The sequence below is a fragment of the Balearica regulorum genome, chromosome 26, assembly GCF_011004875.1.
Source record: "Balearica regulorum gibbericeps isolate bBalReg1 chromosome 26, bBalReg1.pri, whole genome shotgun sequence".
NCBI lineage: Eukaryota > Metazoa > Chordata > Aves > Gruiformes > Gruidae > Balearica > Balearica regulorum.
In genome coordinates, this window is record NC_046209.1 from 4,844,834 (window position 1) to 4,853,125 (window position 8,292).

Here is an 8,292-nt window from a genome sequence, read left to right on the forward strand (position 1 = left end):
GGCAACAGGAGCCTTGGAGCCTGGGCTGACGAGATGCAATTTGGAGGAAGGACCAGACGGGAGGGGAGGGATGAGGCAGAGGGGCAGGGTTGGTCACCTCAGCTAGGATAGACTGACCCGGGTCCTTATCCACACCCAGCTTCGAGGGACATCCTCAAAGCTAAAAGATGCACCAATAACAGGGTCCAGGCCCCTGCCAGGTCAGCAAGTGGAAAATGACCTGCAAATAAATATACTGGGTCACACCACCAGCACCCCTGAGCTCTTGGCACAGCCTGGCTGTCTAAGCTCCTCCCTGCGCCCCAGAGAGAAGGATTTGGCCATTCCCAGATCCTCAGGGACATTTTCAGGTCCAGCCCTGGGAGCAGGATGCCCCTTTGAGCACAGTTTCTCCCCTAAGCCATCGCTATTTTGGCCACACGTGGCTGACGGCACCTGCAGAACAACGGATCATTGCACGTGCAGATCCCCATGAAAAGAGAGACCAGGACAGAGCTCAGGTCCTGGTGTACAGGAATCCCAAGGGGACAGAGGCAGGTAGCTGCAGGAGGAGACTTAATGCGAGGGAAACCAGGGGACACACACGCTGCTACCAGCTCTGGAGAAAACGGACTCATCCCTCCTCATCCAGGGGCTCAGGAGGGGACAGAAAAGACTCCAACTGGCTCTTGGAGGCACCTAGAAACGTGGATTAGATGCCAAGGTTGCGTGTAGCTGCTGGGAGCTGATGCAATCCCTCCCCATGCTGCTTCCTCTTTACAATTTACAAAGCAATTTCCCCGGTGCAAAAATTCATCCTGCAAAAATTAATCACCAAACCATAAAAGCAAACTCCTCTCTGTGTACCGGTACCTGAGGAGCATAACTGTGATCCCCAGCCACTTCAGCACAGTGCAGCATGCCCCCTTCCTACAACGAGGTGATTCATTGTAAATATCTGGAAATAACCACCCAATTTCCTGCGCGATCCATCTTAGCCGCTAATTGAAACGGTTTTTCTGAAAGGTGCCTACAGAGAGCATTCTCACACTTAATAAGTGCAGGGAACGCTCACTGCCTGGGGCAAAGGGGAGATAGGACACATTAGTGGCCTCCCTGCAAAATTAATATTGCTTTGCTAGTCATCTGTCCTCTGGCAGGACTGGGAGCGTGTGAATGAGCAGTTCCTAAAGGCATCCTTCACATCCGCTCACGGAAGAGTCACGGGAGCCTTCTGCGCTCTGTGCTTGCGCTGTTTGTGGAGCTGTGGCCCCTGCAAGCCACAGGGACCTGCTCGTGTCGAGCATCCCCTGCTGATGAGAACCCGCTGGCAGACCGTCCTCCATGCAATCCACCCAAAGCCAACTCAATCCAGTACAGCCCAGCCTAGCTCAATGCAATCTAGTCCAGCCCAGTCAGGCCCCGTCTAACCCCCGCTCTGGCCCCGCAGCCATGATTTTCAGGTGTCCCAGGCACCATGATCAGGCAAGGAACCTTGCCACGTCCTGAACATCACAAGTCCCAACCAGGATGAGACCCCTGAGCTGGTCACACACCAGCACAGTGTCCAAACTCACGATAGCAGCTGGTCCCTGAGATGATGGCACGAGATTTCATCGTTTCCAGCTGCTGCTTGTTTCTCAGACCTAAATTTCTGTGGCTTTCCCCGTGGCTCATTTGCCCACTGCCCCATCCCTCTCTGAGCGGCTGTGTCTTTCCCGGTCACCCCGTGCCCGAGGATGTTGGGCTACGAAGACACGGAAGAGCAAAGGAACCCCTCTACAGGTGCCCTGGCAGTCTGCATGCTCTCTGTGAAGAAGTCTGCTCCAGCCTTTGCTGCCATTTCTAAGCCCAGTCTGTGGAGAGGGGTCCTCAGCGTCATCCCCAGCCTTTCCTCTCCCTCAGAAGTTAGCTGGGTGCAATGCTCGGAGCTGCTGGGGAGACCGAGGCTGCAGCCAGCACCCTGCACCAGCCCAGAAAGGACCATCCCATGCCCCAGGGCATCCTCTGTCCTGCTGCTCCTGTGTCAGACTGTGACAGCAGCTCTGCTCCACGGTGGAGACTGTGGCCGCATCTCAATGAGCTCCTGCTGATTTTTATCTCCTTTAAACTGATGAGGGTTGTTTGTGCAAACACAATTACTTCAGCTGAGGGCTCTCCATGAGCAGAGCCATGTTATGGGTTGGACAGGATTTCCCTTGCCGGGATTGTCTCCAGAAGAGCAGGCTGCATCTGTGACACCGACTGGTCTCTTCCCACTGAGCAAGAGCCCTGAGGAGCAGGAAGAGCGCTGAGCACGCAGGTGTGCAGCAGTCCCAGCCCACACCTTCCCAAAAGCACAGGGAATAGAGTGTCTGTGAGCGGCAGCAGAGCAGGGGTGCAGTGAAGACCCTCGCTATTGCAGCCTGGTTTGCTCTGGAGTCTTCCCCAAGGAGCACAAAGCCAGACCAGGCATGGGGGGTTACTCCTTCCTGCAACAGCAGCAGCAACTTCTACTGTTCTGTCTGATGGCATCTTCCAGAGACCAAGCAGGTCTCCTCTGGCCCAGGAGCTGCCAGCCCGTCAGAGCAAGGCTTCCTGACCAGAGCGATAGACCTCGTGCTGGGACCCCCCAGCTCTGGGGTCTGTGTGGGGAGAGCAGATCTCTCTCCTTCAAGGAACTGGCAGCAGGACGGGCACAAAATGGCTTTAGTGACTACATTTGGGGATACCCCAGGACCAATGGTTCTGGGCAAGTGACCCATGCATCCCTTTATACTCAAGCCATAGTGTACACAGGGTCCCAGGTCCAGAACACACGGGATACCAGTCCTACAGGACGCGGAGCAAGACCTGTAGCGTATGCAGGATATCTGCCCTGTGTCTCCCAGGACACAGCTGGGCGGATATATGTGTAAGCTGATTGCATGGAGGTAAAGATTTCAGCTGTTCCACCTGCTTGAGCCGGTCACCCAAACACCTTAACCAGGGTGTGGAACCAGCGCAACCGTGAACCGCAGCCGAGAACACACGCAGCGCGTGCCGTCGCCCGCACACCAGAAAGGGCTGCGTTGCTGCAACCACATGTTAGAGCCTGGGAAACCAAGAGCGGACAATGCCAAATGTCTACGTCTAAAACATCGTCCTGGGAGCTGCTGCCTGGGGGCTCCTCCGCCTGGAGCCAGAGCAGGTGGAAACAGCCCCGTGAAGAGACGAGCAGCACCGGAGCATGCAGACTCCACGCACGGACCGTGGCCCACCAACCTTTGAGAGACACGGAGCTTCCCCTGACCCCCTCGCTCCCTTCACACCATCCGTACATCTCCCGCGGCTGAGCCCAGGCACCCGACCGGCCCGCGCACACGAGGACGCGTCCCAGGCTGCGACAGCAGCGCGTCCTCTTCTCCCTTGGTTTCATTCGTTATCCCGCACTGATCCTCGCCCTTCCCAGCGCCGCACCCTCTTCCTCCATCCCCAAGCAGACAAAGAGGAGCCGTGTCTGTGCTGACAGCCTAACTCCAACCGGTCTAATACTTTTGTCTTGAAATTCCACCACCCCTCGGTAAGCGTCTGTTAAAAAGTACGTGCCGGGGGGGGATTGTTATGTGGGGAGCTTCCCGCTCTGCCCTCACTTCTTGGAAGGGTTTCAGAGCTGGAGGATATCCTTCTGCTGAAGATTTTGCCTCTTACAACAAAAAAAAGCTGGATGAGCCTCAGGGGATCTCAGGACACAAGTTTCCTGAGGCACACGGAAGACTCTGGCGTTCAGAAATATCGATCCTGACTGCACATCAGAGCGCAGATTTAACGCTGCACCGCCGCCTGCACAGCCACTGCCCAGGCACAGCACCAGGAGGGGCGGTCCAGGTTTCAGATTATGCTAAACTAATTGCAACGAGGAGACAGCAAGGGAGTTTGTTCTGCCTGGACTTAAAGGACTTGATAATTAAATGAGGTTCAGCCTGTGCATTATCTCACCGCTCGGTCAAACACTTTTGAAAGAAAAAAGCAGAGCGTTTCTCTAATCAAAAATCTATTCACCTATGAAATGCAATAAATCTCCGAAAGGGATCTAAGCACTTTTTTTTAGTGCTGACGAAGTGATATTGTAAAATACTGCAGTGGTTGCACTGGGTAAAACCCTGTGGCATGGAATGACTGTTTTTGTCTTTGAGGACAGTGACTGCAAACGCACACTTGGATGCTTCAGTTCGAGGCAAAAATAGTTGACCGTGGCTCGATGAAAATCATTCTCTATTCATGCAGGTTGCACCGATTACAGATTTTAACTTAACTGCCAATGACAATTAACAAAAATTAACTTCTGACTTATTGTGAGACCAGATTGGAGCAAGTGCTGCTGCTGCTGCTTCAGAAGGGCTGGACAACTCGGGAAAGCTTCTCACCTCTCCCTGCTCTGAAGGCAAGGTGCTGAGCTGCTGCAGCCCGCCAAGGAGCCAGGCGGTAAGGACGGAGCCAGGTCAGACGCACCGACTCCATTTCTGCATCCCCTGAGACTGGCAGGGCTCGTGGCACGCTCCCATCCCCTTTCCTGGAAAGTACGGAGCGCTGACCCGAACCTTCCCTCCAAGGGCTGAGGACACATTTCTCAACATGCTTGGGTGACAATGAAGAGAGTGTCCTTTCCATGGCTCATCTGGAGCACTCGGGAGAAGCTGACTCCTCCGTAACGGCAGCTGATCAAGCAGAGAATTGCACCTCATTACTCTTTCCTGCGAGCCAAGTTCAGCTTTGCAAAGCTATTATGGACACCATGAACGATGCTTTATAGTTGACCTGTTCTTTGATATCTGCGGGTGTTGTGACCTCTCCCTGCGCAGCCTCCTGGCCCCAGCAGCTACCAAGAGCTCCCTTAACCATTATGGAGAGGGGAGGAGAGGAACCATGGTCCTTCAGGTACTCCAGCACCTGTAGAGTCCATGACGGTGTCACCTCTGAGTCCTCTGCAGCCAGGGACTGCGACAGTCAGAGTCAGCCCTGCAGAGGACCTAGTCACGCCAGGGAAAGGGCACAGGGATACGGTTCCTAGGCCACATCATGGAGGGTGAACAGGCTTGGGGCCCTGTTCGCATGGAGTAAGACAGAATCATCTCAAAGGTCATTCCTCTTTGCTCCCAGGGGCTGCTGCTGTCACAACTTCTGCCTAAGAGACAGAGTTAGTCTTAGTTAGAAAAACCAGGATGGATGTGTCACCAGTTGGTGTGGCTTTGATGGCTGGCATTGGTCAGCAGACTGTTGATGATGGACTATCAAGATCTCCTACTTGATCATCTAAATTTGTCCACCTTGGTCCATGTAATTCTCTTGAAGATAAACTGCCAGTAACCAAGAGAAAGAGCACAAGAGCTCATGGGGCTGGTGTAAGTACCTGACCCAAGGCTGGGGTGCAAATTTGGAGCTGTCACCAGACAAAGACCAAGCTTCACGCAAACGTTTGTTGTCTTTTGAAGCAGTCCCTCCTTTGGGAAAAAGATCCTTCGGACTCAGCATAGCCAAAACCAAAGCAGCCCCTCCCGCACCCCCAGAAGGTGTCCAGAGAAGTAACTCTGCTCTCCTCACCAAGCAGCAGTGCCAAGGGGTGGACTAGGTCATTGGCAGCTGCTGGATTACATCCCCAAATCCACAGCTAAGGAACGTTATTGATGTTCCAAGGTCAAGCCACTTGAAAGCTGGGATTTACCAGACAGAAGGTTGTCTCAGCCACTTTAATTAGGCCCCCTTCTGTAACAGCATTATGATACAGCAATTAATGACAAAATCACTCGCTATTTCTTCCCATGCCTGGGCAGCTGTTCAACGTCTCTCTTCCTCTCTCGGTGTTTGGCCCTGCTGTTCTACATGCTCCATCCAACCCTGTTTGAACTACAAGACCCTGCAACCCCTTTGCAATTGCTATGGTGGACTCGAGCTCCAAGAGTGCTGAAGAATCAACCCCCCAGGACAGAGGGTGAGGACAGACAAGGGTTTTGGAGGAACTGGTTGCTGGTTTCAGTCTCATCTTGCCAGATGGATGAAGTGGTATTTTCTTCCCAAGGACAAATGTGGGCCAATGAAGAGATAATCATCACTGTGTTTTGTTTCAGGTTCTATTCTAAAATACAGAGGGTTTGTTTGCAACAAGAAGGAAACATAAGTTTCCACTGATTTCATTTAAGCCAAAATTTTCCTTAAAAAAAAAAAAAAAGTACCCTATGGTAGAGCCACAGCAAGCTCTTTAGACAGCTAGAGCTGGGCACAGTGACAAGCAATCAATAGACGATATTACAACAGAAGCCACTAGGCAACCCTGGCTCTACAAGAGACAGGAAAATGAGGGAAGACCTGGTCTTTTTACCCCAAATCTAGCACTTGCAACTGCTGAGGAAGACAGAGCTGCAGGAGCCCTGTTGCATGTGCCACGTTGCACGATGGATCTGCTAAAGTCCTTGACAGAGCAGCTCTGCTCCTCCTGAGATGGGAGGTTGCATTTTCATAGAATCACAGAATGGTTTTAGGTTGGAAGGGACCTCAAAGCCCATCTAGTTCCACCACCCCCCGCCATGGGCAGGGACACCCTCCACTAGACCAGGCTGCCCAGGTTTTTCTCCTTCACTTCATGGAATGGTCAGGAACCTTCTTATTTCCAGCTCCGTTTTGCCCCACCCAGGTCCACACAGAGATGTCCAGACCTGCTGGTCCCCAGGGACCTTTCCTGCCGGTGTGGCGCAGGCTGAGACCCCCTGAGTGCTCGCAGGCAGGACGGGGACCGGGGCTGGCACCACAGGGCTGATGTGAAACACCCCGCTACTGCTGTGGGGCAGAGAGGGAGCACGCGGGCTTCACTCTAATTAGCGTGAATCATTAAATAAAATGTCCCTTTCCTGACTTCAGCATGTGTTAGTGAAATAGCTCTATCAAAGCTGCCTTGTCAGGGGACAAGAAGTATCCTTCTGCTGGGATTATACAGCCGTGGAATTATCCCTTGCCTTTGACAAGATCAATTAATTACTTCAAAGTCATTTGCAGTAATAAATTAACTTCTCTTCTTTCCTTCCCGTTAAGCTGTAGCGTAGCTGCTGAGTAAATAGCGGTATCTGGGCAGGCACACAGTGCCCAGCTTGTCACCCCTGTGGCCAGGCTCTGAAGCAGATGAAGGCTGAAGTTTGCTCCCTGGAGGTCTCTGCTGGGGTCCCTCAGCTCGCTGCACACCACGCTGCAGGTCTGCAGTCCCGACATGCAGGAACCTGGGCACCTTCGGCATCTCTCTGTCCCTCGTCATCACAACCGTGGAAGCACACGTGCTCTCCACCCTGAACAAGCATCTTCAGGCCACGGAAGAGTTCATGCCTTGCAGCCCAACTCATTCATGCAAATGGGGTCTACCTTGCCCATTTTGACTCGGACACCGGATCAAACACTCAGCACCAGTCAAGAGCAGCACAGGGAGCTGCCCCAAACTGTCCCCACGTCTCCCTGCACTCTTCCCAAAGTTGCAGAGGTGGCCTTATGTGATGGGCAAGGGTCCCTACTTGGGGAGTCTGTCTTGGGCTGGGATGTGAATGCTGGGTGGAGGCTGAGAGGTTGGAAGGCATCCAGAGGAGGCTGAGAGGGGGAAAGAGGTCCTGGAGCAATAGTTTCCAGGGTCCGGGTAACACAGAAGAACATATGGAAGAAACCCAGACCTTGTGTCCCAAGGCGAAGACTCTTGAGGTCTCTTCAGGCAGCCCACTAACAGGGGGAACTAGGAGCTGAAATGGGACCAATAGAGGGGGAATGCACCCACAGCTCCAGACAACCAACCTCTGAAACAAATTCCTGCAGCTTTCAATCAAAACCAGCCATTTTCTTGTTGTGCTGGGGTGGTTTTCTGACAGACATGCTGGTAAACAAAAAAGAGTGAATGCAAAGCTGCTCCCCAACCAGGTCCGTGCCCGATGCAATATGACATGGGTGTCTCCTGCCTCTCAGTCGTTCCTCGAGTCTTGGCTGTGCAGAGGGACAAAGAGCACTGGAGGATATGGGCACAGAAACATCAACCGGGGCCCAAGCACTTGGTCCCACCAGCCACATGAGGACAGCCCTGGTGACTGGCTCTGTCAAACACTCATTGGCAGCAACTGAGCCATCAACCCTGCAGATTTCTGGTTGCTCTTTTCTTGTCACGGGTCTACACAAGTAGATTTCACATCTAGTCTAGGACAGGTTGAGTCCTTGACCCATCGTCCTCCACTTGGGGAGACCCATCTGCCTGGCTCTGGGAATGGTTCTGCCAAACCCAGGCCCACACAATGGCGAAGGGAGAAGCATCCAAAAAGCAACATGGTTTTCAACAGA